At 44.6% G+C, this 12450-nt stretch overlaps 1 protein-coding gene across 1 annotated transcript in view; it reads left to right on the top strand.

Annotated features, from left to right (window-relative positions):
* Positions 1-10108: 10108 nt before the first annotated feature.
* Pofut3 (protein O-fucosyltransferase 3) overlaps positions 10109-12450 on the top strand; it is a 76435-nt gene continuing 74093 nt past the window's right edge. The window contains exon 1 of the mRNA XM_021170202.2: positions 10109-10221. The gene's annotated coding sequence lies outside the window, so the exon portion shown is untranslated. The remainder of the gene's footprint in view (positions 10222-12450) is intronic.

The following is a 12450-nucleotide window of genomic DNA, read 5'->3' as shown; positions in this document are numbered from 1 at the left end:
TGAAGTACAGTGTACTCATATACATAAAATAAATAAATAAATCTTTTTAAAAAAAGACTTGTTATAATTTGAAATGAAGAGAACAATGCTTACATTATCTTTTATTGTCTTAAAGAAGGACCTTAGACTGTCCTGGAAGGATCCCTGTGACAACACCGGATGAGCATTTGATTTGGAGTTGAGGTACACACTACTTGAAGCTAAGTGAGAGAGAGTGAGCGGTGGGGTGGGAAGATGCTACCAAGAGGTTCACTTTTCAGTCAAGTGACCCTGAGGATTCCCCACTGATACTTTTCTAGGTTAGGCACAGAGAGATCTTTCATGAGAGGCCTTGAATTCCCGTAGAGTACTTTCAAAGCCTGGCTGTCAGCCTTCACTCAGCTGTGGAGAGGTTTTGAAATAAGAGGGCTAAGAGTCCTCTTCAATTGACAGTTTGATCGTTCATCCTTGAGCTCTTACTTTGAATGCATTCTCCAACAGAGTCTTTTCAAGGCATTCTTCAAGAGCTTATGAGCTTAAGGGAAAGAAAGAAAAGTATGTTTTTGTAACCTCACTCTGCAGGAATAGAGACTCTTAAATTTCAAGGAAAAGTGCTTTTTGGGGGAGGGTTCCTTTTTTTCTTTCTCCCCCCTTTCTTCTTCTTTTTTTTTAACTTCTTGACTTTTCACCCCTCTCCTCCTCTCTTGGTTACCCCCTTCCACAATCCCCCCCTTCTCCTCTGAGCTGGTTGGGGCCCCCTGGGTGTCCTCCCACCCTGGCACATTAAGTCTCCACAGGGCTACATGCATCCTCTCCCAGTGAGTCCAGACAAGGCAGTGTAGCTGGAAGAACATATATCACAGACAGGCAGCAGCTTTTGGGATAGTCCTTGTTCCAGTTGTTCAGGACTCACATGAAGACCAAGCTGCACATCTGCTACATATGTGTGGGAAGGTCTAGGTCCAGCCCATGTATGCTCTTTGGTTGGTGGGTCAGTCTTTGAAAGCCCAAATGGTCCAGGTTAGTTGACTCTGTTGGTCTTCCTGCAGAGTTCCTATCCTTTTCTGGGCCCACAATCCTTCCTCCTTTTCTTCCATAAGAGTCCCCAAGCTCCATCCACTGTTTTGCTGTGGGTGTCTGTCTCTGTCTGAGTCAGCTGCTGGGTGGAGCATCTCAGAGGACAACATGCTAGACTCCTGTCTGCAAGCATAACATAATCTCATTAATAGTGTCCGGGATTGGTGCTTGCCCATAGGATGGGTCTCAACTTGGGCCAGTTATTGGATGGCCATTCCCTCAATCTCTGTTCCATCCCCACTCCCTGTATTTCATTTAGACAAGATAAATTTTGGGTTGGAAGTTTCATGGATAAGTTGGTGTCCCTTTTACTCCACTGAGGCTCCTGCTTGGCTACAGGAGGTGGCCTCTTTAGGTTCCATACCCCCAGTGCTGTGAGTCACAGCTAAGGTCACCCCCATTGATTCTCGGATCCCTTATCCCAGGCCTCTATCACATCCTGGAGATGCCATCCACTTCTGTACCCCTGTCAGTTGCAGATTTCCATTCATTCTCATGGCCATCTAGCCATCTCTCCTGTCCTTCCCCACATCTGATCCTGAACCTGCCATTCCCCATTCTCTCTCCCACCCAGTTCCCGCCTTCCATGTGCCTCTCATGACTATTTTATTCCTCTTTCTAAGTGAGATTCAAGCATCCTTGCTTGTGCTTTCCTTTTTGTTTAGCTTTGGGTCTGTGGAGTGCAGCATAGGTATCCTTTGGTTAATATCCACTTATAAGTGAGTACATACCATGCATGTCCTTTTGGGACTGGGTTACCTCACTCAGGGTGATATTCTCAAGTTCCATCCATTTGCCTGCAAAATTCATGTCTTCGTTTTTAATAGCTGAAGAGTCTTCCATTGTGTGTATGTACCACATTTTCTTTATCTGTTATTTGGTTGAGGAACATCTAGGTTGTTTCCCATTTATGGCTATTATGAATAGCCATAGAATTGAGCAAGTGTCTTTGTGGGATGGTGGATCATCTTTTGGGTATATGCCCAGGAGTGATATAGCTGGTTCTTGAGGTAGAACTATTCCCAGCTGAATTAATTTCAAATGTGGTTGAATTTTTGTTTTTTAAGACAGGATTTCTTTGTGTATCCCTGGCTGGCTGGAAGCTTAGAAAAATCCACCTGCCTCTGTGTCTTAGTTACCTGTTTCTTGCTGTAAAGTGACACCATGACCAAGGCACCAAGGCAACTCTTTTTTTTTTTTTTTTTTTTTAAGATTTATTTATTTTATTATATGTAAGTACACTGTAGCTGTCCTCAGATACTCCAGAAGAGGGCATCAGATTTCGTTACGGATGGTTGTGAGCCACCATGCGGTTGCTGGGATTTGAACTCGGGACCTTTGGAAGAGCAGTCGGCGCTCTTAACCACTGAGCCATCTCGTTAGCCCCCCAAGGCAACTCTTATAAGAACAACATTTAATTGGGGCTGGTTTATAGGTTCAGAGGTGCAGTCCATTATCATCAAGGTGGGAGCATAGCAGCATCCAGGCAGGCATGGGGCTGGAGGAGCTGAGAGTTCCACCTCATGTTCTGAAGGCTGCTAGAAGACTGGCTTCCAGGCAGCTGAGATGAGGGTCTTAAAGCTCACGCCTACAGTGACATGCTTTCTCCAACAAGGCCACACCTCTAAACAGTGCCACTCCCTGAGGCAAGCATATACAGACCATCATACTTTGCCTCTGTGCATATTTTCATAATGCATGATATTCTATCTTATTATAGCATATATTGCCTACTATATTTGCATTATATTATCCATGTCCTGCAATGTTTGATTCAGTGAAAATAGGCTGCATTTCTTAAATGTGTCTGAATTTTGAAAGTATAAATACTTTTCAATTTTACCCTCAGAAAACTTAAGATTCTGATGGGGCAAACAGGCAAAATGAACAAGCCCCAACACCATGCTCAATGAGAAAAGCAAAACAGGGGAAGGATGGAGATATGGGGGAGGGGCGGTTTCACTAAGGCTTCAAGCAAAGCCTCTCTCTGGAGGTGAATTTAATATTGACGTGGCAAGAAATGGAGAGCGACCTGTGCAAGCATCCGAGAGAAAGACCTTCTCTTGCATTTAGCAGCAAAGAGCCTATGCAGGTATGGGTAGAGACAGCCTAAATGGAGATCTACGCAAAGAATCTCAGTCAGAGAAATAGCCTGATCCAGATAATTCATGGCCTTAAACTTCATTACCGCACTCTCTCCGGTTTTTTTAAAAATTTTAATTGAAATATATCTGATTATTTCTTTCCCCTCCCTCATCTCCTCCAGATCCTTCCCACCTCCCACCACACAAATCCATGGTGTCCTTTCTCTCTTTTTCTCATTATAAAACAAACAAGGAAACATACACAGATCATCACTCCAAAACACGAAATATACAAGCAAAAGATCAACAAGACAAAAAAAAAAATGCAAAGGAGGCAAAATGAGGCCTAAAGTCTACAAAACTGTCATGGAGTTTGTAGTTTGTTAGGCAAATGGAGCTAGGCATGGGACTTATCCTGAAGCTTCGTTAATATACCTCGTGAGATCCCACTGGAGAACAATACTTTCTCCTTTAGCAGCAGGTATCAAATGTAGATAGCTTCTCGGTTAGGTGGGAGCTCGTCTCTACTTTTCCCTCTCAGCTCTCGGCTCTCTATCTGGCTTGAACCTGTGCAGGCCCCATGTGTTCCACACAGTCTCTGTGAATTCACACGAATGTCAGCTCGGTTGTGTGCAGAAGATGGTTTCCTTGGCGTCTTTCATCATCTCTGGCTCATAGAAACGTTCTGCCTCCTCTTCCACACAGATCTGTGAGCTCTGAGAAAACATCCATCCTATTTAGGGTTTGAGTGGCTGCTCTGAGGGCTCTCATTCTCTGAGTAGCATGTGGGTCATTTCTGCTTGCTCTCTTCTCCTAGAGGGAAGCTTTTCTAATGCTGATGGAGGACAGGGGTGAAGTGAAGGCACAAGGAGAAGGGCACATGATAGCTGTGGTGTTTGCATAAGATGATGGTGCTGATTATCACAGCCTGAGGGATGGAGGATTCCTTGGCTTTGAGAATTGCTCTGGGAGTCCTGAGAAAAAGGAAAAGGACAGGATGAGGTGAGCAAACAACTCAAACAGGGTGGGGGTTGAGAAGGTTTCCATGGAAATGCTGAAAGGACCATCTCTTGCAGGTGCAAGGGATACTGTCTTGAAAATCAAGCCATCCTGTAACAGTTATGAAGGAGACGGGAGGAAAAGCCAAAGCAGGTGTCCTTTTCCAAAGTTAGGGTCCCCCTAGGAAAAATGTAAGGTTGAAAGAGCTCAGACAGGGATTGAAGATGTGGAGTCACCTGGCAAGTTTTACCTGCTCCAGGGCATCAGGCTCAGCCAGGTAGGAGCCCCTGACCACTTCTCCTGGGTCTTTCCTGGCAGAGTGATGCTTGCTTGTTCTTCAGGTTCTCATCCATGTCTACTTACCAGCTTTAGAAACACAGCTCTAGACACAGCTTGGCTTAGCAGATGGCAAAGCATGGCTCTTCTCTAGTAGGAGATGATTTACTGAGAATGGAAGGAGTTGCTTAACGCGCACAGGCAGGCTGCTGGACACGCTATGACACTAGGTTCTGAGGCTGTTGGAAAAGAATAGAAATAGAAAACACGGATAACACAACGTGTAGACATTCGAGCACTGTTTCTTTATTTAAATCTATGTCCTGGCAAGATTACTGGAACAGTCTATTACCAGGGTGTTTTCCTCAGATGTTGGCAAAATAATGATCTGCAAGAAACCAAGTCCAGGTGTTCAGGTGCTAGAATCTTCCTGGCATCGCACTAAGAAGGAAGCCAGGAAGCCCTGGGGCATGGAAACATGGGAAGAGATTCTTTTTCTTTTTGCCCTCTGTTTATTGATGACAGGTCTCTAAAACTGTTCAAAGCCACAGAGACAAATACAACTTAAATGGTGAGAATCTGTAGGAAATACACACAGATGCATCTACACAAAACGGAACTCCAGCAAGGCCTATGCTTCACACTGTCGTTAAGTGGTGGGCACTGACAAATAAGAAACCTGTTTATCTTTGAACATTGGGGGCTAAATTTTAAGCCATTTTTCATGGCGATGAAACATATAAAAGGCTTATCACTTTACTCAGTTAAAGTGTCCAGAGCAGCGTCATTAAGTAAATACACATTAGTGAACAGCAGTCACCACCATCCCTCCACCCTCAGAAGTCTCTCATCAGCCCAAACTGACACTCTCTGTTAAACAAAACATCCCCAGTGCTCTCTGACTCCACACATGAGCGAATTTTATTTTATTTTATGTTCCTATGAATTTTGTATTAATAGGATTACATATTATTTTTTCTTCGCACTTTCAAGTATCTATTTTGTAGCATGAATTGGAATTCCAATTTCTTTAAAATATGAAAAATAGGACTAGAAAGATAGCTCAGCTGTTAAAGGCTAAGACGTACGTACAATGGAAACCTCAAAAATATACATGATAGCTGGGCCCGATGCCTGATGGTATACACCTGGAAGCTGAGGACTTTAAGACTAAAGTGGAGAGGAGCTATAGTTTGAGACCCTCTTGGGAAGCACAGTGAGTTCAAGGCCAGCCTGGGCCACAAGATGAGACTACAAAGTATTCCACTGTATGTGAACACCATGTTCTGTTCATCCATCTATCTGTTTTGATATTTGTTTTTTTTCCAAATTAAAAATAAATATTTTTCATGCAATATATTCTGATTATGGTTTTCTCTCAGCCCCTCCCTCCTTTCCTACCCATCCAATCCACACATTTTCTCTCTCTCGTTAGAATGCAAACAGGCATCTAAGATAATAATAATATTAAATAATAATAAAAATATAAAATAAAAACAAACCAACCAGAGTAGGATAAAATGAACAAGCGGGTGTGTGTGTTGGGGGGAAGAGCCAAAAGTGAAAGCGTAAGAAACACATACAAACTCTAAGACACACACACACAGAAAACCCATAAAAATGAAATCAGAAACTATCATCTATAAACAAAAGCATTGTAAGGTGTCTTAGTTATGGCTTTACTGCTGTGAACAGACGCCATGACCAAGGCAACTCTTTTTTTTTTTAATTAGGTATTTTCTTCATTTACATTTCAAGTCCCCCATACCCTCCTCCCCCCACTCCCCTAACCACCCACTCCCACTTCTTGGCCCTGGCGTTCCCCTGTACTGAGGCATATAAAGTTTGCATGACCAATGGGCCTCTCTTTCCACGGATGGCCGACTAGGCCATCTTCTGATACGTATGCAGCTAGAGACACGAGCTCCGGGGTACTGGTTAGTTCATATTGTTGTTCCACCTATAGGGTTGCAGATCCCTTTAGCTCCTTGGGTACTTTCTCTAGCTCCTCCATTGGGGACCCTGTGATCCATCCAATAGCTGACTGTGAGCATCCACTTCTGTGTTTGCTAGGCTCCGGCATAGTTTCACAAGAAACAGCTATATCTGGGTCCTTTCAGCAAAATCTTGCTAGTGTATGCAATGGTGTCAGCGTTTGGAGGCTGATTATGGGATGGATCCCCGGATATGGCAGTCTCTAGATGGTCTATCCTTTCATCTTAGCTCCAAACTTTGTCTTTGTAACTCCTTCCATGGGTGTTTTGTTCCCAATTCTAAGAAGGGGCAATGTGTCCACACTTTGGTCTTCGTTCTTCTTGAGTTTCATGTGTTTCACAAATTGTATCTTATATCTTGGGTATTCTAAGTATCTGGGCTAATATCCACTTATCAGTGAGGGCATATCATGTGAATTCTTTTGTGATTGGGTTACCTCACTCAGGATGATGCCTTCCAGGTCCATCCATTTGCCTAGGAATTTCATAAATTCATTCTTTTTAATAGCTGAGTAGTACTCCATTGTGTAAATGTACCACATTTTCTGTATCCATTCCAAGGCAACTCTTATAAGGACAACATTTAGTTGGGGCTGGCTTACAAGTTCAGAGATTCAGTCCATTATCACCAAGGCAGGAACATGGCAGCATCCAGGCAGGCATGGTGCTGGAGGAGCCGAGAGTTCTACATCTTCATGTGAAGGCTGCTAGCAGAATACTCACTTCCTGGCAGCTAGGATGATAGCCTTACAGCCCACACCCACAGTGACACACCTACTCCAACAGGGCTATACCTTCTAATCATGCCACTCTCTGAGTCAAGCATATACAAACCATTCCATAAGGAAAAAAAAAATCCACCGAGTTCAGTTTGTTTTGGCCATCTACAGCAAACATGGGTCTGCCATTGTGTGGTTAGTAAATAACCCAGGAAAATAGTATGAATTACACTGATCCCTGTCTAGCTTCAAATGAATGAGACTCAAACTATGATTTATTTATTAGGCTCTGCACAATTACTGGGGGATGACCCCTCATCTATTCTCTAATGCTAGTTTGTCTAGTTCCCCAATTGTGCTCCCCGAATACTTGCTGTCTGAATGTTCCTGGGTGATTTCTGCTCCAGCAGCCTGGTGTCTCAGGAGGCATTTCACTAGGGGCCTTAGTACTGCTCCATCATGGCTAGTGGAGATTCATTCATTCTCTCTCTCTCTCTCTCTCTCTCTCTCTCTCTCTCTCTCTCTCTCTCTCTCTCTCTCTCTCTCCCTCCCTCCCTCTCTCCCTCCCAGTCTTTGTCTCTCTCTCTCTCTTTCTCTCTCCAGCACTTAATTTCAGTCCCTATAAACCCAAGCTGGGTGCATTTTTCACTGTGTGAAATGCAAAACAAAAGAAACACAACACAACACCGTGAGCCTCCTGTCTCTTCAGCCTTTTCATTTAAACCTCATTGGACAGAAGTGGGGTACATACCCCTGCCCCCTGACAAAATTTTCTATCTAGATTTGTGATGTATTACCTTGGGCATGCCAAGCTTCTGTGGAGTAGGGACGACACGCTTATCATCATCTGGCTTTTTGTTTAACTGCCATGTATAAAGGGTCTTCTAATCTCACCCCTGGCTCTTTTCCTGGCTGGAGATCCTGGAGAACAGATTAGGTTTATTTTACAGTGTGTCACATTTTGGAACTTGTTTTTTCCCCTAGTTTTAATAAGTTCTAGCTTCCTTCCCCCCCCCCAAAGCTAAAGGATACCATTGGGTACAGTTACAGTTCGGCCTCAGATCTAACGGCATAAAAGTTCAGTGTACAGGAAGTTGCTAGAGGGGAGAGTTTTAGTGCATACTTCATAACGGCATGAAGCCTCATGAATAATCTACAGCCTGTTATAGCAGTTTTCTCCCTTTTTGTCCTAGTATGCTTTCTGATGTTTGGATGAAACAACAAGAGCAAAAACAACTTGGGGAGGAAAGGTTTTTATCACCTTACAGTTGATAGTCCATTGGAAGAGAAGTTAGGGCAGGAATTTGAGACAGGACCTAAAGGAAAAGCCATGAGAGAACACTGCTTCCTCTTCTGGCTACCTTTCTGGCACCTCCCAGGACTACTTGCTTAGGCGTGGCGCGTGGTGGCGCTCGGCGCGTGGCACATCCCACAGTGTACTGGGCCTTTCCACATCAGTCTTTAGTCAAGAAAATGTTGCCCCAGCCCATACTTGCTTACAGGCCAATATGATGGAGACATCTTCTTAGTTAAGGTTCACCCTTCCAATTGAATCTAGTTTGTGACAAGTTGGCCAACAAACAAACAAGCAAAACCAACCAGTATACTTACAAAAGTAGTTTAGAAGTGTCCCTCTGTGTAGCCTTGAACTCATTAGCCTTCTATCTCAGTCCACTTGAGTGCTGGGATTATAGGCATGCCTCAAAACAACCGGGTCCAACTTCTTATTACTTTAATAATAATAATAATGATAATAGTAAAACCCCTTCAAATTTGAGATTCCTTTTAGAGTAAAGCACATTCTTTAGGCCTGGGTATGGGAACTGCTTAGCACAATGCCTGTGGATTTAATACTCAGCACTATAGACAGCAAATATTATAAGGTCATTTCTCAGCTGCACAAATTCTGTTTTCCTAAGGATCAGTCACACACTTTCTGACTGTCCACCTTTCAGCCTCAGGAAAGACCGATGCGTCTGTATTGAGAGAGCTTACAGTAACTAATTTGGGTAAATAAATGCAGTATTACTGTTGTTCTTTTCTCCAGCCATGTCCCAAGGTTAGTGTTACAGTGTCACAGTGGCCCTGTCAAAAAAAAAAAAAAAAAAAAAAGCAAGCAAACAAACAAAAACCAATAATTCCACTCCCCAAAGAAACCAAGACAGCTCACTTCAAGCCAGGCAGTGCATTCCTTTAATCCCAGCACTCGGGAGACTGAGATAGAAGGATAAAGAGTTGAAGGCCAGCCTGGGCTACATAGTGAGCTACTATATAAAATAAAGGCAAGGACATTCTGAGTTGGAGGCCAGCTACAGAGCCGGGGTTCAGAACAGCCAGGGCTACATTGACACGAAACCCTGTCTCAAGAAACTGTGTCTCAAAACTCCCAACTCAACCAACCAAACAAATAAAAAATTGAAAACAACCTCAGACGCTGGTTTTCTTCACTTAGCCATGGCTAACATACCTGTTATGATTTGAATATGTACACTGATAGTATTTGGAACTGGGTGCCCCTACGTTTGCATGAGAGGTCAAATCTCATTAGTGACCAAGGTATCCCAGCCCCATCGTCACGGGGAACTTGCAGCAGACAAGCCAGTCTAAGACACAGAGACCAAAGTAATCCCCTGCTGGGAGCCTTGGTTTAACAAAATTGGGAATTGACTTTGTGCTTCAGTCCTCCTGGCTCGTGATCGCAGTCTCCTATGACTTAAAAGGACATCAGGACCCTTCCTTTCAAGAGGGGCTCTTAGAGAGTACTTTCCAGAATTTCCAGGACCTGATGCGTTCCTCGCCAATAGCCGGGAGAGGTACCAGTGAGGGGCGGTCCAAAGTGTTTTGAAGCCGGGACCGCTAGCTTTTAAAAACAGCATCCACGAAAACGTGGATCTAGGATCTCGCAGGCTGACTTCGGCGGGATGATCCGGGAGCTGTGCCTGCCATTCCATCGAGCCTTCTCCGGGTCTTTGCAAGAGCTCAGGCGCGTAAATAGAAAGTGAGGACTCTGGGGAGTGGGTAGAGCGTCCCGCATCCCCCGAGGATTGTTGAAGTACAGTGCTGGGGACTTGTTTTGATGCCCTGATGCCTAAGGTGAGTCTCCTGTTGCCGGTGGAGACTGGGGCGCTGTGCAGAAGCGGAATGTAAGACGAGACAGTTTGCTGGGCCCTGGCGGAGCATCCGACTCCGCTGGGAGGAGGTGGGGGTGGGATCCTAGAAATCCTAAGCACGGCTTTCTGGAACCAGAAACTGGGGCGCTAGCCTATCTGGCCGCTGAGAGCACAGCAGGGAGCAGGTGGTCCCGGAGCCCTGGGCTCGGGGAACCGGGAGGAGCGCGGTATCCCGAGGGTCTGATTTAGCGCAGAGCTGGGGCAGCAACTCAGCTTCCTTCCCAAGGCCCCAGGCAAAAGTCTCAAGGCCCTGCTGTGCTGAGAATTGCGGCTCGCGCCTGGGTGCTGCTCCCTTGAAACACTTGTTGATTGAACTTGTGCCCCGCGAGTAGCAGTTTTGACTTTCCTGAGGTGGATACATTGTGCATTTAGTAGATACTTTGGAAGAGCCTCCAGAAGAACGGGTTTTGATTATCCACACACAAGTCGTTTCTTAAGCTTTTTGCACCCAATTAGGACACTTAAAAATACGACTCATTTCGTATTACAAGATACAGATCTTGGGATTTTAAAATGACATTTGATTGGGATTTTTCCAGGATGCATTAACTGATAGGACACCTTACACAAAATGTCTTTTTCTTAACATAACAGCTCTAATAGATTACCTCCTAAGCACTGATATGATGCCCTGAAACAGCGCTTAGAATAATTGATGAAGACTGACTTGTTTTGTGCAGTGAATCCAACTCGGATAGGTCCAATTTGGAATAAGGTTAGCTGATGCTCAGGACCGTAATGCCTTCAAATTCAGCCTTCCTTCCTTCAGATGAGGTGCACCACTCCTCGCACGGGCTTGCTGAAGAGGTCATACTACAAACTAGACTCTTGCTTCCCTTTGCTCCACAATACTCTCAGATGGAGTTCTTTTCAGGTAGGGCCTGACTTGGCTTCTGCATTGAATAATCAACCCCAGTGTTGAACACTGAGTGTTCCAGCTAGCAACAAACGGAGTACTCTGTTTCAGGGTTAGAACTGCCTCTCAAATGCTTTCCAAGATGTCTGTAGTGCTCCACTGCTGTTAGGTTTCAAACCTGTGATAAAGGACTAACAGGGCTCCCTATTAACATATCACAGTGTAGGTTGGCAGCCATGTTCTCCCAGCATCCCTCAGTCCCTACAAGTTACAGGGTCCTCCTGGCTGGCATACCCAGCCCTCTACCCTAAACTTCTCCGGTGAGCAGTCCTTCCCTCCGTTGCTCTGCCCTATATAATTCGGTCATTTTGGCTATGACAGCTCCCCCCCCCCCAGCCATTTTTGGCTCTTGGTCTCCTGGCCCTCCCTTTTCTTGCTTCCCCACCCCCTCCTGTGGCCTGCCTCACTCAGTCTACGGTTCATATCCACTCTGAACTCTCTCAGCTGTCCCTGCCTTGGGATATGCTCTCCCTCATATCTACTGTGCACTCTATCACCTCTCCAGTAAACCTTCTCCTCCACCATACTTGGGAGAGGTCATCTCACTTCTTTCTTTCTGTCTGTCTGTCTGTCTGTCTGTCTGTCTGTCTTTCTCTCCTTCCTTCCTCCCTCTCTCTCTCTCTCTCTCTCTCTCTCTCACTCTCTCTCTCCCCCTCCCTCACTCCCTTCCTTCCTTCCTTCCTTTCTCTCATTCTTTCGTTCTCTCATTCTTTCTTATTCAATGGCCTGTATTTCTAGCGCTCATTCTGGAAACCAAGGCAAGAAAAGGTGATTTAGAGGCTAGCTTAGGTTATGTAGCCAGACCCTGCCTTAGAAAAGAAAAAAGAAGCAAAATAGAAAACCGAAACCTGTCTTTTGCTTCTAAGCCAAAGGCAATGCATCAAATGACCAAAAAGGTGTGTCAAAATTCTGAGGTTGTAATAACTCATCTGCTGGCTTCCTGCTAGATGGCAGTGTCTAGCAGTGAATCAGAGCCTCCATTGGTACTGCGTTACTGCTCATCCTGCATTCTTCAAGGACAAAAATAAAGCAGCTTTCATGTGTTTTTCTTATAAACAGCATTCTGAAAACCCTTCCTTAGGATCATACTTAGGAAATAACGGAAAAGATGATAATTTGGCCAATGTTACTCACGTATACATAAATCTGGCATAGCACAAAAACCTTCCCAGACTATATTTAAGTGCTTTTATATGTAGGTGGGATTGTCCTAAGAAACACAGCATCTTACTCTCA

This window comes from Mus caroli, unplaced genomic scaffold (assembly GCF_978045245.1).
Source record: "Mus caroli unplaced genomic scaffold, Mus_caroli_1 scaffold_10, whole genome shotgun sequence".
Lineage (NCBI taxonomy): Eukaryota > Metazoa > Chordata > Mammalia > Rodentia > Muridae > Mus > Mus caroli.
Note: the sequence above shows the minus strand (reverse complement) of the source record. Positions and strands in the feature narration are given on the sequence as shown.